We start from the raw sequence: 13,206 nt of genomic DNA, 5'->3' as shown, positions 1-13,206 counted from the left end.
AGCTGTGTGACCTTGGGCAAGTCACTTAACCCCAATTGCCCTCCAAAAAAAAGAAAAAACAAAACAAAAAAAAGTTATGGGGCAGCCAGGTGGCTCAGTGAGTAAGAGCACCGGCTCCAGTGTCGGGATGACCTGGATCAAATCCAGGCTCAGATACTCAGCACCACACCCAGAAATAACTGACCGTGTAACCTTGAGCAAGTTACTTAACCCCAATTGCTTTAAAAAAAAAAAAGAGAGAAAGACACCAAGAACTTAGATGGCAAAGCTGGCATTTAAACTCAGGTCTCGGATTCATGCTGCAGCAATACAACTTCTCAATACAACAAGATGTCTCTAATGCCTTCATTTTACAGAAGAGGAAACTGAGGCTCAGGATGATGAGCAACTCCCCCATGGTCACATAAGGAATCATCTTATTGTTGTTGAGTTGTTTTATCCAGTCACGTTTGACTCTTTGTGACCTCATTTGGGGTTTTCTTGGCAAAGATACTGGAGTGGTTTGCCATTTCCTCTTCCAGCTCCAAAGGTAGTCTGTAAGGAGAACAAGAATTGGCACCCAGCTCTTCTGATTCAGCATCCTAAGCAGTTCAGCCCTACAGATTTTAAATTTTGTATATATGAAATCAGTGGAGACAGTCTAAGGAATTTGCTAGAAAAGATCGAAAGACAAGAGTAAAAACTCTGGAAATAGCTGAGCAATCTAAGAATTGCTATGGCATTTCAAAAATGTGAATGAGTAGGAAGATCCTCATGTGGACTTTATTTTCATTCATGAGAAAAAAATTTTTTATATGGCCCAGAGATTATGGCTACAAATAAGCCAGCGAAGCAGGAATAACTAAGATTTGTACTCCATTCCTATGTTTTATGCCTTGCTTGATATTAATGATACAAAGATCATTAAACAAAGTTACTTTTGTTGTTAAAATATTCAAGGACTCTATAATAGTTTTTTCCCCCCTCCAATTTAGATGGTCTTTTAAAAAAACCTTTGTAAAAGGGGATGCTAGATGGCACAGTGGATAGAGCACCAGACCTGGAGTCAGGAGGACCTGAGTTCAAATCTGACTTTAGACACTTATTAGCCATGTGCCCTTGGGCAAGTCACTTAACCCCAAATGCCCTGCCTTCCCCCCTCCAAAAAGCAAAAATAAATAAATAAATAAACTTTGTAAGGGCAAAACAGAATTGCATATAAGAATTCCTTAAACACTTCAAATACAATACCAATGGAATAGGCATACTTCTTCCAGTTTTTTTTTAAAAGGACAATACAAAAAAAACATTTTAAAGAACTTCTAAATTTGCAAGTCTATTTCTAGGTAATTTACAATATACATTAAAAATACTTTTATTCAGATTTAATAAACAGGCAATTTTTCTTTAGACATCCAAAAGGTTTGCCTCTCCATGAACCCTTAAGACTGCATTCCTATCTCACGACACTAAAGGAATGTTATAAGAAGTTGAAGGTAACTTATTATTTAAAAAACAAACAAAAAACGTCCATGGTTTGCTTAATTTCTAGAGAATATTGTATTAAAGGTGCTTTTCTATTTCAACGAAAATGTAGGGCCCCCAACTTCACAAATTTCATTGTAAAAAAAAAATGAAAAAACTAAAATTTAAAAAAATACACACTGGCTCATGATGAAAAGAAAAAATTAAATCCAAATTGTTTTCCAAAACAATTCTAAAAAAACCACTTGGAATTTCCAATAGACAAAGGTTTTCTTAAAAGAAAAGTCTAAATAGGCTATCTCATGTCAAAAGCTATCAGGGTGTACTTAATAGAACTGATAATATATCATGAAAGTGACACAAGTAGATATGTACCACACAATAATGATACAACAGAGAATCTGGGGGTTTGGAGGTTCCAGTGACTTTTACAAGGAGAATCAGGAATCAAGGAGGCTAAGAGATCTTCAGAAAGCTCTTAGAAAGACAGCTAGGACAGTTAAAACTGTACACAATGAGTTAAATCCTTCCTGAATCAAGACCATCCCTCCAGTGACTGTATTCAAAAAGATTTCTGGAGTTTGCTTCATCAGTATGATGTGGTACATATCTACTTGTCATCACTTTTTCAATTATTATTATTTTTTTAATAACAAAACTTGTGAAGTTGGAGTGCCTGGCTGTTAGTGGTATGAAGATGCCAAAACAAGGCATGAGGTGGGGTCAGTTCCCTGAGGGTAGTTCTGTACAGAAAGGAGTGAACCTTGGAGAACATTCATAGTTATTGTGTGGTAACTGGAAGAGAAGGAAGAAAAAGAGAAAAGGGGTAGTTAGAAAGGTGGGAGGAAAACCAGAGGTACAGTTACTATGGAAACCAAGGGGAAGGAGTCTTTAGAAACAAGGGAGTGGCCACCAGTGTCAAATGTGATAGAAGAGCTAATGCAAATGGAGACTGAGAAAAGGTCCCTGGATATGTGAAAAGCAAGATGCTAAGAAATAAAGGGACAATGTGATCTAGTGGAAAGGACAGCAGCTTTGGAGTTAGGGTCCTGATGTTCAAATGCAGGCTCTGCTCCTTGTTACCCATATGAACTTGGGAAAACCATTTGACCTCTCTGGGCCTTATTTTGTCATCTATAAAATTAGGGGGTTAGATTACATAACCTTTAAGGTTCTTTCCAGCTCGAAATCTATGGTCCCATGAAACACAAGACAGTGGTACAGGCAGTTGGTAACTTCAAAACCTTCCCTCAAGACCTAATTTTTGGCATCCTCTTACCAGACTTGTACCTACAATCCTAGATTGGTAGAGCCAGAGCTTACATACCACTAACATGGCCTTCAAGAATAAATGAACAAACAAAAAAAGAATAAATGAACACCCCTATGCCATAATGCTTTGGAGGAAGACTTCTTTTAAAGGAAGTGATTGCAGTCATTGAGTGAACAAGATATGACTGGGAGCATTTCATAAAATGCAAAAAAAAAAAAAAACCCAACCATGTTCATTGAAGTGTCTAGCAGGAAATTACAGAGGAAAAATGAGCTTATTTCAGAAGCAAAGCTGGAGACCTAGTTTTGAGGAAGCTACAAAATTTGAGGAACTAAGAAAGAATCCCTCCCATAACGTCTAGAAACTCATGACTTTTTTTGAAGACAAAAAAAGAATATGTTGGATTTCAAAAAAAAAATCTTATTTTTGTTGATAGCTTTTGTTTTTTATATCACCTTTATTTCTGAATATATCCCCCTCCCCTACTCAGCAAGCCATCCCTCATTAACAAAGATTTTTTTAAATGGGGGGAAGCATGTTGCAAAACTAATCAATGCATTAATCAAAGCACATTTTTGTCTATGGTCATATCAAAGTTACCTCTCCTGCAGTACTTTCCAACACTTGAATAGTTAGGTGAACTTGTGGGTGCTATTCTTGCTTTTATGCACAGTTACTGTTTGTCATTTTTGCATTCTTAGCACTTAGCCCAGGATCTTACACTTAGTAGTGATGGTAATGATGATAATGATAGCTAATATTTATATAACCCCTATATTGTGTCAGGCATTATACTAATTATTTTATAAATGTTATCTCCTTTTATCCTCACCACAACCCTGGCAGGTAAGTGCTATTATAATTCAGAGGTTAAGTGACTTGCCCAGGGTGACCTGACGCCAAATTTGAATTCAAGTCTTCCTGACCTTAGGCCTGGCCACTCTATACACTATACTATATAGGCATTTAATAAATGTTTCCTGGAAATCAATATAACCAAAATTATAAGGAAAGCAGAAAAATGGGGGAAAAAATTTTGCAACAAGTACCTCTGATAAAGGTCTCATTTTTCAAATATACAGAGAATTGAATCAAATTTACAAAAATACAATTCATTCCCCAATTGATAAATGGTCAAAGAATATGAACAGGCAGTTTTCAGACAACGAAGTCAAAGCTATCTACAGTCATATGAAAAAAATGCTCTAAATCATTACTGATTAGAGAAATGCCAATAAAACAGCTCTGAGGTACCACTTCAAACCGATTAGATAGGACAAAAAAGGAAAATGATGGATGTTGGGCAGGATATGGGAAAACTGGACACTAATGCACTGTTGGTGGAGTTGTGAACTGATCCGACCATTTTGGAGAACAATTTGGAATTATGCCCAAAAGGCTATAAAACTGTGCATACTCTTTGATCCAGTAATGCTACTGCTAGGTCTATATCCCAAAGATGTATTGAAAAGGGGGGGGGAAGGGAGAGGACCTATTTATACAAAAATATTTATAGCACCTCTTTTTGTGGTAGCTAAGAATTGGAAATTGAGAAGATGCCTACCAATTGAGGAATGGCTAAACAAGTTGTGGATATAATTGTGATGGAATGTTATTGTGCTATAAGAAATGACAAGTAGAAAAACCTGGAAAGACTTACATGAACTGATACAAAGTAAAGGGAATAGAACCAGGAGAACATTGTACACAGTAACAGCAATATTGTACAATGGAGAATTGTGAATGACTTAGCTATTCTCAGCAACATAATGATCCAAGACAATCCCAAAGCACCAGTGATGAAGCATACTATCCACCTCTAGAGAAAGAACTGATATTGTCTGAATATAGATTGAATCGTGCTATTTTTCACTTTCTTTCATTCTTCTTTTTATTGGAGTCTTCTTGTACATAATGACGAATATGGAAATGCTTTACGTGATTGCACATGTATAACCTATATCAGACTGCTTACTGTCTCAGGGAGGAGAGAAAAGAGAAGAAGGGAAGGCCAGAATTTGGAATATAAAACTTAAAAAATTAATGTTTGCTGGATCTAAATGAAAGTAAACAAATATTTATGGGTAATTATCTGGATTCATTCACATCTGGAAAGGCCCATTTCGGGGTGGCACTGGCTCGGAAGTCAGGAGGACCTGAGTTCAAATACAGCCTCAGACACAACACAAAAACTAGCTGTGTGTCAAGTCACTTAACCCGCTTTGCCCTACCTTCCCCCCTCCAAAAAAAAGGCCCATTTAGTGGCAAATTTGGAAGAGAAAGTACCCTTAGAGAGATCAGTTTGTGTACCAAATTAGGTAAGGACTTAAGTGTTTTACATGAGAGCTCTATATCGATATACTTCAGTTTAACCAAGCTCAACATAAAGATTAAACTGAAGAACTGACAAAGTAGGAAATAAATTTACTTCAAAGAACTTGACATTTCAAACTTAAGGAATTTCAAATTGGGATACAAACTCTCTACTCAAATTTCTAAGGACATTTTCTTTATCTATAACTTTGTCCTTAGTCCCTTCTTCTACGTATTTTGGCTATTTGGGTACTTGTTCTCTACCCCCTATTGGATTATAAATTCTTTAGATCCAAGGCCTACTCCTAGTAATCTTTACATAGTAGAAACACACAGTAGGCACTTAACTTTTGTTGAAGCCAACTTTTATTATGCTAGCACACTGTGATACTGCAACCTAGGGTCACTAGATGCTGTAAGTTCCCCCAAAAAAATGAAAAGGAGAGAAGTAAGCCATGACCATTGAGATACAGATCCTCAAGAATAGGATGGATAACAGAGAGCTAGTGGCAAAGGGAAAAGGTTTGTTGAAGAAGACAGAGGTATAATAGATTGATTATTATTAGCCTATTCCTTGAAAAAAGAAATTCTCCCATGGGAGAATGTTTCCAATTACATAATTGAAGTTAATGGAAATATAGGATTTGCTTTACAGAGAACCTTATTAAAACCATTTTGTAAAGTGAGGCACACCTATATTTTAACTCCTAATTATTCAAGAATTGATTATTACATTTTGGACCACCCATGCCTCTTTTCCTCCCTCTGGCTGATTTCCTTTTAGACATTTCACAGATCATTAGCACCTCCACCAATGTGTGAGTAAGGGGAAGTAAAAGTTGAGACTCAAATCATTCAAACGTATTTACTTATTGGTCCACATCAAGTTGCTCAGTTAGAACATGCTATTAATGAAGCCAAGGTCATAGGTTTGAGTTCTGTATTCAGGCTGGCTCTCTTTACATAGAGAAAAAAAAAATGTTTTTCAACAGCCATAGAAAACCTGGAAGAAAGAACAAAAGAGCATAAGAATTTATCATTTCCATTCAAATAATGTCTTAGAGTTACAAAGAACTTTATACATATGATGGAAAGAATTCTGGTTCTGGAATTAAAGGACCTAGTTAAAATCCTAGCTTTGCCACCGACTGCCTTTGTGGACTTGGGAAAATGATTCCTTCTCTTTGACCCTTGGTTTCCCCATCAGTAAAATAAGGGGGTTGGATTAGATGACTTTTTAGGTCCTTTCCAGTTCTAAATCTATAATCCTATGATGATCTGGTTCTCATAACTACTCCATGAGGTATGGTGAAAATATTATAATCTCTATTTTACAATTCAAAAACCTGAGATCCATAAGTGTTAAATTACTTGCTCAAAGTCAACAGCTTCTAAGCAGAACTGGAATATAAATTCAGATGTTTTTAATGTCTAGTCCAGAACTCTATACTATAGCATTCTGGTTATGAACATATATATCAGCAAGCACCCCAGCATCCCCAGGGTTGCTGCCACCACAGGTTCTTAGATCTGCTTTGACAAAGGAAAGCAACTCAAAATGGGTTAACAAGCTTACTTTAATCAGTCAAACATATATATAAATAATTTACCTAGTTCAGGAGAAAAGGTCAGCACCCAGAACTTCAGAATATACAGACAGAATTATCAAGACAGAGAAACAGATCAAGTAGACAGCTTCCAAACGTCCAACCATTACATCCATACCAAATCAACATCCAGGTTTCAACATCTGGGTTTTTCAAAGACGAGGGGGGGGCGGGGCTCTCAACAATGGCTTCCCAGAATCCTGGTCAAATCACAGAACGTTTCTCAAAGTGAGCCCCAAAACAAAGCCACACATCAGGGCTTATATAGCCTTCTCCTGGCTCAGAGAATGTAACAACCTTATTGACTCACTGGCCAATCAAGAAGTATCTACTGAAAAACAAGCCTCCCACCCCAGGCTCCAGGTGCACTCTAGCTTAGGGGCAGGGAAGATCTTTAAAATTTACATTCCCATTACAACATATGAACAGCTTGTCAGGGTTTGGTAGGAACTATCTGTGAATTTTTTCCTTATGATTTCCTTCATTGGCATCTTAAATTATCAACAAATATTTGTTGAGCATTTGCTATAGGAAGGGCCTAGAGTCGTTGGGGAATGCATAGATTGTCTTTGCCCTTGAAGAGCTTACAAACTAGTCATAGAGATAGAACACAAATAAAATATTAACATACATGGTTAGCATTTACTTAGAGATAATAGTTGTCAAGGCCAAGATTGGCAACTAATGGAATGAGATAGGACAGGACCAGGAATCCAGTTAGACTAGAGGCACCTTCTTGAACCGCAGAATCTCAGAATTATAAGGGACCACAAAGGTCTTCTAATCCAGTCTCCATCCCTAGACTCTTCTTGAAGACCTAATGCTTCCTATTACAGCTGATCATACTTTTAGACTGGTCTAATTGTTTGGGGTTTTTTTTGTTTTTTGTTTTTTTTTTTGCTTTTCGGAGGGCAATTGGGGTTAAGTGACTTGCCCAAAGTCACAAGGCTAGTAAGTGTGTCAAGTGTCTGAGGCCAGATTTGAACTCAGGTCCTCCTGACTCCAGGGCTATTGCTCTATTCACTGCGCCACCTCACCACCCGAGACTGGTCTAATTGTTAAGAAGCTTTTATTAGTCTCACCAAAGGTGAAATTCTCCAGTCTCCAGTGAACAAGCTGGAGATAAGAACATAACAAAGACTGTGGATTCCTCTCGTGTCAGCTTCCTCCCAGAGTTTTTTCCCTTCAGCAATCTGAAGTGGGGTTAGCATCTTCCATCTTCTCTCCTGAATCTGGAAGCCAGAAGTTTCCTGAAGTGAATTTAAGGCTTGAAGAGACTGAAGATACTCCTGAAAAGACTCAAGAAAAGTCTCATGTAGGTACAGAGCATTGATCCCCAACAGTGAGGAAAAGTGTCTTACCTGTGGGCTTTGGGACTTGGGTTATACTGTACTTAGAGACAAAATCAGTCTCTTGGCAATTACTTTCCCATTGTTCCTACATGCTGTGCTTTGGGATCAAGCAGAAAACTGTCTAATACCTCTTCTTGGTTTTTTTTTTTTTGAAAGCTATCAGGTTTAAGTGACTTCCCGAGGGTCAGACAGTTAGGAAGTGTCAAGTATCTGAGGATGGATTTGAACTTGGGTCTTCCAGATTCCAGGGTTGGTGCTCTCATCCACTGCTCCACCTAGCTGCGCCTTCCTTCTGTTCTATACATGCTCTTCAAATATCTGAAAACTCCTAGCATGCTTCAATCTCTTTTCTGAGCTTTAACAACTGGTTCTTTGGGACATGCACAATAGGATACATTTTTAAGTTTAGTTTGCATTATTAACATTTTCCAGGAGGTAGAGCCAAGATGGTGAAGAAAAGGCAATAACTCACCTGAGCTCTCCCCAAAACCCCTCCAAACACCTTTAAATAATCCCATAGAACAATTCCTGGAGCAGCAGAACTCACAAAAGGATGGGGCGAAATAACGTTCTAGCCAAAGAAAACAGGTCAGCACCCTGACCTTCTTGCTATCATCCTGTATCTCTCCTATATCACTTCTGCCCTTTGTGGCTAAACTTCTCGAGAAAATCATCTACAAAAGAAACCTCCACTTCCCTTCCTTTCACTCTTGCCATAGCCTCCTTGTAGCTTGACTTCCAACCTCATCATTTCACTGGAAGTGCTGTCTCCAGAGTTACTAATGATCTCCTAATTGTCAAATCCAGTGGTGGTTTTTTAAATCATTCTTCTTGAACTCTGCAGCTTTTAGCACCAATGATAATCCTTTTCTCCATGACACTCTCTTCTTTCCAGGTTTTCAGGGCACTACTCTCCCAGTTCTCCTTCTACCTTTCAGACTGTTCTTTTTCAGTCTCCTTTGCTGGATCTTCATCCAGGTCATGCTCACTGATCATGAGTGTCTCATGGTGTTCCATCCTGGGCCCTCTTTTCCTCTTACTCTATACTACTTCACTTGGTGATCTCATCAGCTCCTATGGATTTAATTTCCATTTCTATGCTGATGATTCTTAAATCTACCTATCCCGTCCTAACCTCTCTGCTGACATTCAGCATCACTTCTCCAACTGCCTTTCTTATACCTCAAACTGCATGTCCAGTAGATATCTTAAATTCAATATGTCCAAAAATGAACTTATCTTTTTCTCTAAACCCTCTTGACTACCAAACTTTCCTATTATTATTGAGGATATTATCATCCTCCTAGTGTCCCCAGCTCATAACTTAGGAGTCGTCCTTGACTCCTCACTCTCTCTTTCACCCTCCATTATCTAATTTTTGGCCAAGGTCCGTCGATTTCTCCTTTGCAACATCTCTCAAAAATGCCCCCTTCTCTCTGACGCTGCCAGTACTCTGTTGCAGGCCCTTATAACCTCATTTGAACTATTGTGATAACCTGTTGATGGGTCTGCCTGCCTCAAGTCTCTCCCTACTCCAGTCTATCCTCTATTCAGTCACCGAAGTGATTTTTCTATATAGGATATTAGAGTTGGAAGGGACCTTACAGACACCTACGTCATTCTCATTTTACAAAGGAAAAAAGGAACAAATAGACACAAACATAGGGCTAAAACATTCAGGCAACATTTTTCAACCTGTATTGCGCCTACCTTTCCCTTTGGTTTAATAAATATTTTTGAAGCCCAGTTACTTCTTTAAAAACTAAGCTGGTTCTGGCGTCTCAGATACCATTTGCATGGACCTATAGGGCATCAGATGCCATGATTTGAATTAGTCCATCAGGACAACCAGTGGGAAAAAACAGAAGTTTGACTTGGCTCTCGGAAGCATGCATTCACAGTTCAGTAGCTTTCAGAAATTTCAGTGCTGGGTGTGTTTGTTATGGAGACTTACTGTGTTGAAAATGTGTGAGAACATAGGGCTATTCTAGCCCATGGAAAAGCTGGCAAAGTGACAGTCCAGAAGTCTTTTGCAAGCACTACATACTTCAGGCATGCAAACAAAACAAGGTATCATCTAGGAGTCCTGACACCACTTTCTACTTGAACTTATTCCTAAGATTTGATAAGAAATATTGCAAAGACTATAGATATGATTCTACATATGAATACAGATTGAGTACTTAAAAGTTGTACATGATAATGCAGTTATGACAGTTTAGAGATAAGACAACTGAATAAGAGAACATTAAGGAAAAAAATATCCCCTGAGGTTTTGACAAGAATCAATAGGATACGGGGTGGCTAGGTGGCACAGTGAACAGAGCACTGGCCCTTGAGTCAGGAGGACCTGAGTTCAAATCTAACCTCAGACACTTAATACAAAAACTAGCCATGTGACCTTGGGCAAGTCACTTAACCCCAATTGCCCTCCAAAAAAAAAAAAAGAAGAATCAATAGGATAGCTAGAGAACATAGAAGGATATAGAATAGCTGGATGTCACTTAAACTAAACTTTATCCTACTGATGCCAAGATGCCAAGGTAGATTCCCTATCACCACACCCACCACCCTGGCTGCCATGAGCATATGACTGCTAAAGCATACACCCTGTATGGGCAAGCCTAAGCTTGGATTAGGGCTGCTTCTTTTACATTTGTTTTTTCCTGATCTTGGGTGAATGAAAACCTATCTGAAATGGATGTGTCCAGGCTTGGAGGTGACCTTGTGAATTCAAGAGGTCCTAAATTCCTAGGGTGAAGCCAAATGGCAGCTAGGAAGGAGTTCCCAGCAACCACTCCTGTGTTCTTGGTGAAAATGGCCACTAGTAGATGTTTGGACAATGCAGAGCCAAGGTGAAACAAAAAATACCTAATCAGCAGTCCTGAAAAGTTTAGAGTTCTGATGAGACTTGGCTATCAGTCTATCAATGAACAAATTATGGAATATGAAAGTAATGGAATACTACTGTGCCACAAGAAATTGTAAAAAGGACAGTTTCAGACACCGGTTAAAAACTTGTATGAATTGATACAGAATGAAGTGAGAAGAATCAAGAGAACAATGTATTCAATAACAATTACATTACAAAGAAAAATAATTTTGACACTGATCAACACAATGACTAATAGCGATTATAGAGGAACAGTGATGAGTAGGCTTTGAGGATGTAAAGAATAAGACAGGTGTGTGTGTGTGTGTGTGTATGTGTGTGTGTGTGTGTATGTGGACATGGCCAATGTGGGAAATTGTTTTGCTGAACTATATATATTTGTTGCAAAGGTTTTGTTTTTGTTTTTTAAATGCAGAGTGGATTGGGAGGGAAAAAGAACAGACTTTTATTAATTGAAAAAAATTTAATAAAAAAAATTTCTTTAAGTATCAGCACCCCAGTAGATTGCAACTATGATTTTAAATTGTTACAGAAAGGTTTTGTTTTTGTCAAATGTATACTTGTGAATGTGAACGATATTTAGCATTCCTTTTGCATGTCAGAAATAAATGCCTGTGCCATATGTGATTCACATAACGTGCTGCAGACTTTTCTGCTCCCCACTTTTGGGGAAACCCTAGATATGTGCCATCATTTAATTTACTCTAAGTAAAACTGTCTCCGGGGTGCTAGGGTGGGAAACTGAATTAACTTGAAAGTATGATAAGAGGGAACCTCATCATCCTCATTAGAGACCAGGCTTCCTTCTCCCTCCTTTCCTTAAGCTTTACCCTTCTCCACCCCCCTAAGCCTTACCCCCACCCTTGATGAACACAGTCAAATGCAATACCTGGATCTTCCTAGTCAAAAGAGGAATGGCACTGTGTCCCAGTCCTTGTGGTTTCAGCAGTGGTTCCTCAATGTTAGACATACAACAAAGGGAAATTTGAAGTAGAACACATGGAAGCCAAATTAAGCAAAATGCAACATTGCACTGAGAGTAAAAGAAAATAATTCGTAGTTAATTTTATAATTTGGAGACAGGGATAATTCTAGATATTTTCTTTTACTTGGGGCAGGCCTAGTGATTCTTATTCATAACCTCGCCCCCTCCCCTTACTTTCCTTATTAGCTGCAGTTATCCATTAGCCAGGGAATAGCTAGAGCAGCACCTCTCAACCCTTTTCAGTCTGTAGTTCCATAGGGATGAAGGTGATGACTAAGGTGAGGAGTAGAAAAGAGGATAATTCTTCCTGCCAGGTATTTACTCATTCAGCTATCTTCCCATGCATACCTCACAGGAATTTAATATATGCATACTGATAAATCTCCCAAATCAAAAAATAGAGGGAAAGAGAAAGGGAAGGGAGAAGGAAGCAGACAGAAAAGTAGAAAAAGTAGAGAAGTGAGAATAAAAATATTGGAGAAGTAATGTGGCTTAGTAGAAGGACTATGAGAATTTGGACATCTGGGTTCAAATTTTGCCTCAGATACCTACAAACTACGTGACCCTGAGCAAGTCATTTAATTTCTCGGAAGCTGAATTTCCTCAATAAAGTCAGAGTAATATTTTAATACTTGTGCATTGTCAAATGTATGCTTGTGAATGTGAACGATATTTAGCATTCCTATAACACTAGTTTGCTGCAAGGGAAGTACTTTTTCAAACCTTAAAGCAGAATATAAATGTGTATTATTATTAATTTTCACCTATGAATTCATTGTTTTGGGGAACCCCCAGTAAAATTCCCATTACTTAAACAGATCAGCAACAACTCTCTCTAACTTGCAGGCTGAGAGTTGGCTACTGTCATTTAAAAGTTAAGCAATGGTAACATGGTTACTTTGTGTGAGAAGCCAAACTTGAATCTAGGTCATCTTGACTCCAATTCCAGCTTTCCATTCATTCAGTCACTCAGCCCCTAATTAGCATGTGTACGTATGCATACACACACACATATGTGCACACACATACAGACACACATATAAGACAAGTTGCAAAGCAGATGCTGGTCTGCTTTTGTATAGGAACTTTACTATAACTTTGAAATCACAAATGTGGTTAAAAACATACATATCGGGTGACTAGGTGTTAACAGTGAATAGAGAACCAGCCCTGGAATTAGGAGGATCTGAGTTCAAATTCGGCCTCAGACATTTAACACTTACTAGCCGTGTGACCTTGGACAAGTAACTTAATCCCAATTGCCCTGCCCTCCCCCCTCCAAAAAAAAGCAAAAAACAAACCAAAAAACATACATAAAC

At 38.3% G+C, this 13,206-nt stretch overlaps 1 long non-coding RNA gene across 2 annotated transcripts; it reads right to left on the bottom strand.

Annotated features, from left to right (window-relative positions):
• Positions 1 to 414: 414 nt before the first annotated feature.
• On the bottom strand, positions 415 to 7,733 carry LOC138164432 (uncharacterized). 2 transcript variants are annotated; one of them, XR_011169057.1, is made up of 3 exons: positions 6,661 to 7,710; positions 5,920 to 6,053; positions 415 to 534 (listed from the first exon to the last, which is right to left on the bottom strand). It is a non-coding gene; the product is annotated as an uncharacterized lncRNA (long non-coding RNA). The 2 variants fall into 2 exon arrangements; XR_011169056.1 differs by lacking the exon at positions 415 to 534 and having other exon boundaries at positions 5,904 to 6,053; positions 6,661 to 7,733.
• Between the last annotated feature and the right edge of the window lie 5,473 nt (positions 7,734 to 13,206).

This window comes from Petaurus breviceps, unplaced genomic scaffold (genome assembly GCF_028583685.1).
Source record: "Petaurus breviceps papuanus isolate PSGF00001 unplaced genomic scaffold, PetGlider_PUasm1.0 189, whole genome shotgun sequence".
Lineage (NCBI taxonomy): Eukaryota > Metazoa > Chordata > Mammalia > Diprotodontia > Petauridae > Petaurus > Petaurus breviceps.
Note: the sequence above shows the minus strand (reverse complement) of the source record. Positions and strands in the feature narration are given on the sequence as shown.